The sequence below is a fragment of the Ranitomeya variabilis genome, chromosome 1, assembly GCF_051348905.1.
Source record: "Ranitomeya variabilis isolate aRanVar5 chromosome 1, aRanVar5.hap1, whole genome shotgun sequence".
In the NCBI taxonomy this organism is placed as follows: domain Eukaryota; kingdom Metazoa; phylum Chordata; class Amphibia; order Anura; family Dendrobatidae; genus Ranitomeya; species Ranitomeya variabilis.
In genome coordinates this window covers 392,222,482-392,235,155 of record NC_135232.1, presented here as the reverse complement: position 1 = coordinate 392,235,155, position 12,674 = coordinate 392,222,482, and positions in this window count along the sequence as shown.

The window sequence follows — 12,674 nt, the reverse complement described above, 5'->3', positions numbered from 1 at the left end:
TCAGCCCTCGTCAGTTAAGAGTCTTCAGAAGTTCTTGGGTTTCGCTAACTTCTACCGTCGTTTTATCGCTAACTTTTCTAGCATTGTGAAACCTTTGACGGATATGACCAAGAGGGGCTCCGATGTGGTTAATTGGGCTCCTGCTGCCGTGGAGGCTTTCCAGGAGTTGAAACGTCGGTTTACTTCGGCGCCTGTTTTGTGCCAGCCTGATGTCTCGCTTCCCTTTCAAGTTGAGGTGGATGCTTCAGAGATTGGAGCAGGGGCCGTTTTGTCGCAGAGAGGCCCTGGTTGCTCTGTTATGAGACCTTGCGCCTTTTTCTCTAGGAAGTTTTCGCCTGCGGAGCGAAATTATGATGTGGGCAATCGGGAGTTGTTGGCCATGAAATGGGCATTTGAGGAGTGGCGTCATTGGCTCGAGGGTGCTAAGCATCGTGTGGTGGTCTTGACTGATCACAAAAATCTGATGTATCTCGAGTCTGCTAAACGCCTGAATCCTAGACAGGCCCGCTGGTCATTGTTTTTCTCCCGTTTTGACTTTGTTGTCTCGTATTTACCAGGTTCAAAGAATGTGAAGGCCGATGCTCTTTCCAGGAGCTTTGTGCCTGATGCTCCTGGAGTCGCTGAACCTGTTGGTATTCTTAAGGATGGTATTATCTTGTCAGCTATTTCTCCAGATCTGCGACGTGTGTTGCAGAGATTTCAGGCTGATAGGCCTGATTCTTGTCCACCTGACAGACTGTTTGTGCCTGATAAGTGGACCAGCAGAGTCATTTCCGAGGTTCATTCCACGGTGTTGGCAGGTCACCCAGGAATTTTTGGCACCAGAGATCTGGTGGCCAGATCCTTTTGGTGGCCTTCCTTGTCTAGGGATGTGCGGTCATTTGTACAGTCCTGTGGGACTTGTGCTCGAGCTAAGCCTTGCTGTTCTCGTGCCAGCGGGTTGCTCTTGCCCTTGCCTGTCCCTAAGAGACCTTGGACACATATCTCCATGGATTTCATTTCTGATCTTCCGGTGTCTCAAGGCATGTCTGTTATCTGGGTGATATGTGATCGCTTCTCCAAGATGGTCCATTTGGTTCCTTTGCCTAAGCTGCCTTCCTCTTCCGATCTGGTTCCTGTGTTTTTCCAGAACGTGGTTCGTTTGCACGGCATCCCTGAGAATATTGTGTCAGACAGAGGATCCCAGTTCGTTTCCAGATTCTGGCGATCCTTTTGTAGTAGGATGGGCATTGACTTGTCGTTTTCGTCTGCTTTCCATCCTCAGACTAATGGACAGACGGAGCGAACTAATCAGACTTTGGAGGCTTATTTGAGGTGTTTTGTCTCTGCTGATCAGGACGATTGGGTGACCTTCTTGCCGTTAGCTGAGTTTGCCCTTAATAATCGGGCTAGTTCCGCCACCTTGGTTTCGCCGTTTTTCTGCAACTCTGGTTTCCACCCTCGTTTTTCTTCGGGTCATGTGGAGCCTTCTGACTGCCCTGGGGTGGATTCTGTGGTGGATAGGTTGCAGCGGATCTGGAATCTTGTGGTGGACAACTTGAAGTTGTCACAGGAGAGGGCTCAGCGCTTTGCCAACCGCCGCCGCGGTGTGGGTCCCCGACTACGTGTTGGGGATTTGGTGTGGCTTTCTTCCCGCTTTGTTCCTATGAAGGTTTCCTCTCCCAAATTTAAACCTCGTTTTATTGGTCCTTACAAGATATTGGAAATTCTTAATCCTGTATCCTTTCGCCTGGATCTTCCTGTGTCGTTTGCTATCCACAACGTGTTTCATAGGTCCTTGTTGCGGCGGTACGTTGTGCCTGTGGTTCCTTCTGCTGAGCCTCCTGCTCCGGTGTTGGTTGAGGGCGAGTTGGAGTACGTGGTGGAGAAGATCTTGGATTCTCGTCTCTCCAGGAGGAGGCTTCAGTACCTGGTCAAGTGGAAGGGCTATGGTCAGGAAGATAATTCCTGGGTGGTCGCCTCTGATGTTCATGCGGCCGATTTAGTTTGTGCCTTTCACGCCGCTCATCCTGATCGCCCTGGTGGTCGTGGTGAGGGTTCGGTGACCCCTCACTAAGGGGGGGGTACTGTTGTGATTTTGCTTTTTGCTCCCTCTAGTGGTCATTAGTGATTTGACTCTGGAGCTTCTGTTTTTTCCTTTGTTCTCACCTGGGCCGTTAGTTCAGGGGCGTTGCTATATAAGCTCCCTGGACCTTCAGTTCAATGCCTGGCATCGTTGAATTCAGAGCTAATCTGTTGTGCTCTTGTCCTATGATCCTGGTTCCTGTATTTCAAGCTAAGTCTGCTTCCTTGCTTTTTGCTTTTGTTTTGTTTTGTATTTTTGTCCAGCTTGTTACTATCTGTATCCTGACCTTTGCTGGAAGCTCTAGGGGGCTGGTGTTCTCCCCCCGGACCGTTAGACGGTTCGGGGGTTCTTGAATCTCCAGCGTGGATTTTTATAGGGTTTTTGTTGACCAGATAAGTTATCTTGCTATATTCTGCTATTAGTTAGCTGGCCTCTCTTTGCTGAACCTGGTTCATTTCTGTGTTTGTCATTTCCTCTTACCTCACCGTTATTATTTGTGGGTGGCTTGTATCTTGCTTTGGGGTCCCTTTCTCTGGAGGCAAGAGAGGTCTTTGTTTTCTTCTCCTAGGGGTAGTTAGATTCTCCGGCTGGCGCGAGTCATCTAGCGATCACCGTAGGCATGATCCCCGGCTACTTCTAGTGTTGGCGTTAGGAGTAGCTATTTGGTCAACCCAGTTACCACAGCCCTATGAGCTGGATTTTTGTATCTCGCAGATTTACACGTTCCTCTGAGACCCTGTCCACTGGGGTCATAACACTACACTAACCTGTCACATGCAACTCGACACACAAAAAGTTGCTACACGCATGTCGCCACACAAAACTCATCTCACAAAAGTCGCTACATGCATGTCGCCACACGCAACTCAACACACACAACTTGACACATGTCTGGTATTATCCTTCAAAAATAAAAATCTGATTAATAAGCAGACAAACTACAAGAGCAACAAATGTACCATATAGGAATCCCGCAGCTGTTAGTCACATGACCAGTCTATTATGTGTATGTGTGAGCTAATATATACTGCCAGGGGGTGGGCTTACTGTTGGCTGGGGATTTATCAGGCTGCCAATTTAGCTTACAAATACTGAGGTAAAAATACTGACCAAATAACGTGTGAACGAGGTCTAATACAGGAGGAGATGACATACAGATATATACTATATACAGGAGGAGATGACACACAGGTATATACTATTTACAGGGGAGATGACACACAGGTATATACTATATACAGGAGGAGATGACACACAGATATATACTATATATAGGAGAGATGACACACAGGTATATACTATATAGAGGAGGAGATGACATACAGGTACATACTACATACAGGAGGAGATGACATACAGGTATATACTATATACAGGAGGAGATGACACACAGGTATATACTATATACAGGAGCAGATTACCTACAGGTATATAGTATATACAGGAGGAGATGACATACAGGTATATGCTATGTATAGGAGGAGATGACATACAGGTATATACTATATACAGGAGGAGATGACACACAGATATATACTATATATAGGTGAGATGACACACAGGTATATACTATATACAGGAGTAGATTACACACAGGTATATACTATATATAGGAGATGACATACGGGTATATACTATATACAGGGGAGATGACACACAGCAGGTATATACTATATATAGGGGAGATGACATACAGGTGTATACTATATATAAGGGAGATGACAAACATGTATATACTGAGGTGAAAATGAGAGGTGTGAGGTGAAAATGAAAAGGTGTGAGTGCAAAATGAGAGGAGTGAGGGAAAATAGTGGAGTGATCGGAAAATGACAGATGTGAGGTTGAAATGACAAGTGTTAGGGGGGAATGAGAGGAGTGAGGGGGAAAATAAGAGGAGGGGGAAAATGAGAGGTGTGAGGGAGAAAATGAGAGGCGTGATGGGAAAATAAGAGAAGTGAGGTGCTATAACTAACCACAGATATTTACTATGCCCAGGCAACACCAGGCTCTTCAGCTAGTATATATATATATATGTATATATATATATATATATATATATATATATATATATATATACACAGTACAGTACAGACCAAAGGTTTGGACACACCTTCACACTTAAAGATTTTTCAGTATTTTCATGACTATGAAAATTGTACATTCACACTGAAGGCATGAAAGCTATGAATTAACACATGTGGAATTATATACTTAACAAAAAAGTGTGAAACACCTGAAATTATGTCTTATATTCTAGGTTCTTCAAAGTAGCCACCTTTTGCTTTGATGACTGCTTTGCACACTCTTGGCATTCTCTTGATGAGCTTCAAGAGGTAGTCACCGGGAATGGTTTTCACTTCACAGGTGTGCCCTGTCAGGTTTAATAAGTAGGATTTCTTGCCTTATGAATGGGGTTGGGACCATCAGTTGTGTTGTGCAGAAGTCTGGTGGATACACAGCTGATAGTCCTACTGAATAGACTGTTAGAATTTGTATTATGGCAAGAAAATAGCAGCTAAGTAAAGAAAAACGAGTGGCCATCATTACTTTAAGAAATGAAGATCAGTCAGTCCGAAAAATTGGGAAAACTTTGAAAGTGTCCCCAAGTGCAGTTGCAAAAACCATCAAGCGCTACAAAGAAACTGGCTCACATGAGGACCGCCCCAGGAAAGGAAGACCAAGAGTCACCTTTGCTTCTGAGGATAAGTTTATCCGAGTCACCAGCCTCAGAAATCGCAGGTTAACAGCAGCTCAGATTAGAGACCAGGTCAATGCCACATAGAGTTCTAGCAGCAGACACATCTCTACAACAACTGTTAAGAGGAGACTTTGTGCAGCAGGCCTTCATGGTAAAATAGCTGCTAGGAAACCACTGCTAAGGACAGGCAACAAGCAGAAGAGACTTGTTTGGGCTAATGAACACAAGGAATGGACATTAGACCAGTGGAAATCTGTCCTTTGGTCTTATGACTCCAAATTTGAGATCTTTGGTTCCAACCACCGTGTCTTTGTACGACGCAGAAAAGGTAAACGGATGGACTCTACATGCCTGGTTCCCACCGTGAAGCATGGAGGAGGTGTGATGTTGTGGGGGTGCTTTGCTGGTGACACTGTTGGGGATTTATTCAAAATTGAAGGCATACTGAAGCCGCATGGCTACCACAGCATCTTGCAGCGGCATGCTATTCCATCCGGTTTAGGTTTAGTTGGACCATCATTTATTTATCAATAGGACAATGACCCCAAACACACCTCCAGGCTGAGTAAGGATTGGACCAAGAAGGAGAGTGATTGGGTGCTACGCCAGATGACCAGGCCTCCACAGTCACCAGACCTAAATCCAACCGAGATGGTTTGGGTTGAGCTGGACCGCAGAGTGAAGGCAAAAGGGCCAACAAGTGCTAAGCATCTCTGGGAACTCCTTCGAGATTGTTGGAAGACCATTCCTGGTGACTACCTTTTGAAGCTCATCAAGAGAATGCCAAGAGTGTGCAAATCAGTCATCAAAGCAAAAGGTGGCTACTTAGAAGAACCTAGAATATAAGACAATTTCAGTTATTTCACACTTTTTTGTTAAGTATATAATTCCACATGTGTTAATTCATAGTTTTGATGCCTTCAGTGTGAATGTACAATTTTCATAGTCATGAAAATGCAGAAAAATCTTTACATGAGAAGGTGTGTCCATACTTTTTGTCTGTATATATATATATGTAAATAAATATCAGGAGGCAGTTGTAGAGAGTCTCTGGAAATGAACTGTATATTTTATTGAGGGAAGAGAAGGTGATAGATTCCCACACATTGTGTAGGGGGAGGATCTGAGGGGACAATACTGCATTGAAACTCATTGTGAGGTTTTTCTCCACATAACAAACACAGTTTCCAATTAACAGTAAGGGATAAAATTGTCAATACTGACATCATTCGTCTTTAATATCATTCATGAATAGACAGTATCAGTAGTGTACATGACAGATAGATAGAAATCTATTATATCTATCTTTCTTATATCTATCTATCTATCTATCTATCTATCTATCTATCTATCTATCTATCTATCAATAATATCTATCTATCTCATATCTATCTATCTCATATCTATCTATCTATCTATCTATCTCATATCTATCTATCTATCTATCTATCTATCTATCTATCTATCTATCTATCTATCTATCCTATATCTTTCTATCTATCTCATATCTATTTATAATCTATCTATCTATCTATCTATCTATCTATCTATCTATCTATCTATCTATCTATTTATCTATCTCATATATATCTATCTATCTATAATATGTCTATTTATCTATCTCATATCTATCTTTCTATCTATCTATCTATCTCAGATCTATCTGTCTATAATATATCTATGTATCTAGCTATCTCATATCTATCTATCTATCTATCTATCTATCTATCTATCTATCTATCTATCTATCTATCCTATATCTTTCTATCTATCTCATATCTATCTATCTATCTATCTAGCTATCTTATATCTATCTATCTCATATCTATCTATCTATCTATCTATCTATCTATCTATCTATCTATCTATCTATCTATCTATCTCATATATATCTATCTATCTATAATATGTCTATTTATCTATCTCATATCTATCTTTCTATCTATCTATCTATCTATCTATCTATCTCAGATCTATCTGTCTATAATATATCTATGTATCTAGCTATCTCATATCTATCTATCTATCTATCTATCTATCTATCTATCTATCTATCTATCTATCTCAGATCTATCTATAATATATCTGTCTATCTCATATCTATCTATCTATCTATCTATCTATCTATCTATCTATCTATCTATCTATCTATCTGTCTATCTATCCTATATCTTTCTATCTATCTCATATCTATCTATCTATCTATAATCTATCTATCTATCTATCTATCTATCTATCTACCTGTTTCATATCTATCTATCTATCTATCTATCTATCTATCTATCTATCTATCTATCTATCTATCTCATATATATCTATCCCATATCTATCTATCTATCTATCTATCTATCTATCCCATATCTATCTATCTATCTATCTATCTATCTATCTATCTATTTATCTATCTATCTATCTATCTATCTATCTATCTATCTATCTATCTATCTATCCCATATCTATCTATCTATCTATCTATCTATCTATCTATCTATCTATCTATCTATCTATCTATCTAATATATATCTATCCCATATCTATCTATCTATCTATCTATCTATCTAATATCTATCTATCTATCTATCTATCTATCTATCTATCTATCTATCTATCTATCTATCTATCTATCTATCTATCTATCCGGGTTACCACGACAGTATGGAGCCAGAAGACTACAGCATCTAATTGCTCCTACTCCGGTGCCGAGAAGAAGCACTTCTCCTCCATTTTAAATAGGTTTATTTCTTCTGGCAGAACAGGAGTTAATCGGCCATGGGGCTCCCCCTAATGTTAGGGACAGGGAAGGAGCCCCTGGTTCTGATGTAACAGGCCAGAATATACCCATCCCAGACTATGCCCGGGGTTAAAGTGACCCAGGCCAGAGTATACCCCGGGTATATTCTAGACTAGGGTTGAGCGACTTTCATTTTTTTAAGATCGAGTAGGGTTTTGGGAAACCCGATTTTGTCCAGAGTCGAGTCGAGTGCAGTCGGCCGATTATCGCTAAAAGTCGGGGATCGACCGAAACACGAAACCCAATGCAAGTCAATGGGGAAGCATAGTCGGCAGTGAGTGGAGGCCAGGAAAACACCTACAGTGCCCATTTTAATGCCAAAAACATCCATTCTTGTTTCTGAAGCTTGCCAATCTTAATTAACTGTATAATAATAGTTGGGCATAGGGAATTGGGGTAAAGTTGTGGGGGGAGTAGGGCTGGCTCAAGTTTTTCGTGGGCCCAGGAAATGCGGACTACGTCACGGCGGTGTTGCAGGGAAAGGTAAGTATTTAAAAGTTGCAAGTGCTGTGATCCTGAGCAAGCAGGGGGGGGGCCCACTCGTTCGCATTGCCACTGGCACAGGGCCCCTCAAAGTACGGCGGTGTGTTTGCATGGCGGGGGCGCCTCCCACCAGCAGCGACACTTTTGCGTACTCTGAGGGGCCCTGTGCCAGTGACGTCGCCAACGAGTATGCCCCCCCACCTGATGAAGGAACCTGCACTTTCATCTGCACCTTCCTCTTTGTCCCTGTGTAAGGTGGTATAACATGCGGGAAGGGGAACCTTACTTTCAGCAGGGACAGATTCTGGCTGTGTAGAGTACAAGGGGAATGTAGTGGTCTAGGTCAATGTACCAGCAGACTCATTTAGCAGTGGCTGGGCAATGGGCAGGATGAGGAGGAAACAGATATAGGGCCAAAGAATAAAGTAGGCTACATGCAGTTCAAAATTGGTAACAGGACTAAACAGGCGGCATTGCTTTGTTCAGTGGAGTAGCAAACCCAAGAGCAGCAGACACTGTTTCAAGGGCCTAACCACACTAGTAGGCCAAATGCAGTTTAATATCTGATAGTATAGGGCGAAAGCCAGAATGTGGAAGCTCAGCTTTGTTCAGTTGAGGACAACACCAGGGAGGGGCAGACACCTTTAGTAGGCCGGAAAAGCCTATTGCATTTTTTAAAATGGTAATTTGGAGCAGAAGGTTGAAGCTCAGCTTTATTTAGTTGAGGGCAACACCAGGGAGGGGCAGAAGCCGTTAGTAGGCCCTAACCACCATTTTTTTTTTTTTTAAAACCACTTAATGAGAGCCGGAAGGTTGAAGCTCAGCTTTATTTAGTTGAGGACAACACCAGGGAGGGGCAGAAGCCGTTAGTAGGCCCTAACCACCATTTTTTTTTTAAAACCACATAATGAGAGCCGGAAGGTTGAAGCTCAGCTTTATTTAGTTGAGGACAACACCAGGGAGGGGCAGAAGCCGTTAGTAGGCCCTAACCACCATTTTTTTTTTAAAACCACTTAATGAGAGCCGGAAGGTTGAAGCTCAGCTTTATTTAGTTGAGGACAACACCAGGGAGGGGCAGAAGCCGTTAGTAGGCCCTAACCACCATTTTTTTTTTTTTAAAACCACATAATGAGAGCCGGAAGGTTGAAGCTCAGCTTTATTTAGTTGAGGACAACACCAGGGAGGGGCAGAAGCCGTTAGTAGGCCCTAACCACCATTTTTTTTTTAAAACCACTTAATGAGAGCCGGAAGGTTGAAGCTCAGCTTTATTTAGTTGAGGACAACACCAGGGAGGGGCAGAAGCCGTTAGTAGGCCCTAACCACCATTTTTTTTTTTTTTAAAACCACTTAATGAGAGCCGGAAGGTTGAAGCTCAGCTTTATTTAGTTGAGGACAACACCAGGGAGGGGCAGAAGCCGTTAGTAGGCCCTAACCACCATTTTTTTTTTTTTTAAAACCACTTAATGAGAGCCGGAAGGTTGAAGCTCAGCTTTATTTAGTTGAGGACAACACCAGGGAGGGGCAGAAGCCGTTAGTAGGCCCTAACCACCATTTTTTTTTTTTTTAAAACCACTTAATGAGAGCCGGAAGGTTGAAGCTCAGCTTTATTTAGTTGAGGACAACACCAGGGAGGGGCAGAAGCCGTTAGTAGGCCCTAACCACCATTTTTTTTTTTTTTAAAACCACTTAATGAGAGCCGGAAGGTTGAAGCTCAGCTTTATTTAGTTGAGGACAACACCAGGGAGGGGCAGAAGCCGTTAGTAGGCCCTAACCACCATTTTTTTTTTTTAAACCACATAATGAGAGCCGGAAGGTTGAAGCTCAGCTTTATTTAGTTGAGGACAACACCAGGGAGGGGCAGAAGCCGTTAGTAGGCCCTAACCACCATTTTTTTTTTTAAAACCACATAATGAGAGCCGGAAGGTTGAAGCTCAGCTTTATTTAGTTGAGGGCAACACCAGGGAGGGGCAGAAGCCGTTAGTAGGCCCTAACCAAAGTTGAAGGCCAAATGCAGTTTAATTTCTGATACTATAGGCCGAAAGCCAGAAGGTGGAAGTTCCGATTTAGACAGTGGAGGACAATTTGAATTAGGGACTGCAGACAGACTTAGTAGGCTGTCCCCTGTGGACCATGCATCCACCACATTAACCCATTGCGCCGTAATGGACACGTAATCTTCCGTGGCCATGCCTACAGGTCCATGCGTCTGTTGTCAGGTGCACCTTTGTACTCACAGATTGCCAGAGTGCATGGACAATGCGGTCTTCTACATGCTGGTGGAGGGTTGGGATGGCTTTTCTCGCAAAAGAAGTGTCGACTGGTTAGCTTGTAGCGTGGTACAGCGTAGTCCATCATGGCCTTATTAATAGTAAATAAAATATATAACTAGGCTCTATGAACTTTTAAATAGGTTCCAGGGGTACACGGGCAGCATTGGTGTGGTCAGTGGAGGAGTATTGCAAGTAGGGGCTGCAGACAGGCTATCAAAGGCCTAAAATAACAAACAGTAGGCAGTCATGGCAGTTTTACATCGGTTACATGGATACACAGGCAGGCACTCCAGGCAGCATTGTGCTCAGTGGAGGAGTATTGCAAGTAGGGGCCGCAGACAGGCTATCAAAGGCCTAAAATAACAAACAGTAGGCAGTCATGGCAGTTTTACATCGGTTACATGGATACACAGGCAGGCACTCCAGGCAGCATTGTGGTCAGTGGAGGAGTATTGCAAGTAGGGGCCGCAGACAGGCTATCAAAGGCCTAAAATAACAAACAGTAGGCAGTCATGGCAGTTTTACATCGGTTACATGGATACACAGGCAGCTAGGTGGTGAGTGGAGGAGTATTTAAAGTAAGGACCGCAGACAGGCTATCAAAGGCCTAACATAACAAACAATAGGCTCATGGCAGTTTTACAGCGGTTACATGGATACACGGGCAGGCAGCTTGGTGGTGAGTGGAGGAGTATTTAAAGTATGGACCGCAGACAGGCTTCGAAGGCCTAACACAATAAAATGGGCTGGCTGTAGGCACTTTAAAATTGGTTCCAGGGGTACACGGGCAGCAGTGGTCTGGTCAGTGGAGGCCTAGTGGAAGTATGGACCGCAGACAGGCTTCGAAGGCCTAACACAATAAAATGGGCTGGCTGTAGGCACTTTAAAATTGGTTCCAGGGGTACACGGGCAGCAGTGGTCTGGTCAGTGGAGGCCTAGTGGAAGGAGGGACCGCAGACAGGCTTCGAAGGCCTAACACAATAAAATGGGCTGGCTGTAGGCACTTTAAAATTGGTTCCAGGGGTACACGGGCAGCAGTGGTCTGGTCAGTGGAGGACTAGTGGAAGTATGGACCGCAGACAGGCTTCGAAGGCCTAACACAATAAAATGGGCTGGCTGTAGGCACTTTAAAATTGGTTCCAGGGGTACACGGGCAGCAGTGGTCTGGTCAGTGGAGGCCTAGTGGAAGGAGGGACCGCAGACAGGCTTCGAAGGCCTAACACAATAAAATGGGCTGGCTGTAGGCACTTTAAAATTGGTTCCAGGGGTACACGGGCAGCAGTGGTCTGGTCAGTGGAGGCCTAGTGGAAGTATGGACCGCAGACAGGCTTCGAAGGCCTAACACAATAAAATGGGCTGACTGTAGGCACTTTAAAATTGGTTCCAGGGGTACACGGGCAGCAGTGGTCTGGTCAGTGGAGGACTAGTGGAAGTATGGACCGCAGACAGGCTTCGAAGGCCTAACACAATAAAATGGGCTGGCTGTAGGCACTTTAAAATTGGTTCCAGGGGTACACGGGCAGCAGTGGTCTGGTCAGTGGAGGACTAGTGGAAGGAGGGAGCGCAGAAAGGCTTCAAAGGCCTAAAATAACAAACAATAGGCTCATGGCAGTTTTACAGCGGTTACATGGATACACGGGCAGGCAGCTTGGTGGTCAGTGGAGGAGTAGGGACCGCAGACAGGCTATCAAAGGCCTAAAATAACAAACAATAGGCTCATGGCAGTTTTACAGCGGTTACATGGATACACGGGCAGGCAGCTTGGTGCTGAGTGGAGGAGTATTTAAAGTATGGACCGCAGACAGGCTTCGAAGGCCTAACACAATAAAATGGGCTGGCTGTAGGCACTTTAAAATTGGTTCCAGGGGTACACGGGCAGCAGTGGTCTGGTCAGTGGAGGCCTAGTGGAAGGAGGGACCGCAGACAGGCTTCGAAGGCCTAACACAATAAAATGGGCTGGCTGTAGGCACTTTAAAATTGGTTCCAGGGGTACACGGGCAGCAGTGGTCTGGTCAGTGGAGGACTAGTGGAAGTATGGACCGCAGACAGGCTTCGAAGGCCTAACACAATAAAATGGGCTGGCTGTAGGCACTTTAAAATTGGTTCCAGGGGTACACGGGCAGCAGTGGTCTGGTCAGTGGAGGCCTAGTGGAAGGAGGGACCGCAGACAGGCTTCGAAGGCCTAACACAATAAAATGGGCTGGCTGTAGGCACTTTAAAATTGGTTCCAGGGGTACACGGGCAGCAGTGGTCTGGTCAGTGGAGGCCTAGTGGAAGTATGGACCGCAGACAGGCTTCGAAGGCCTAACACAATAAAATGGGCTGGCTGTAGGCACTTTAAAATTGGTTCCAGGGGTACACGGGCAG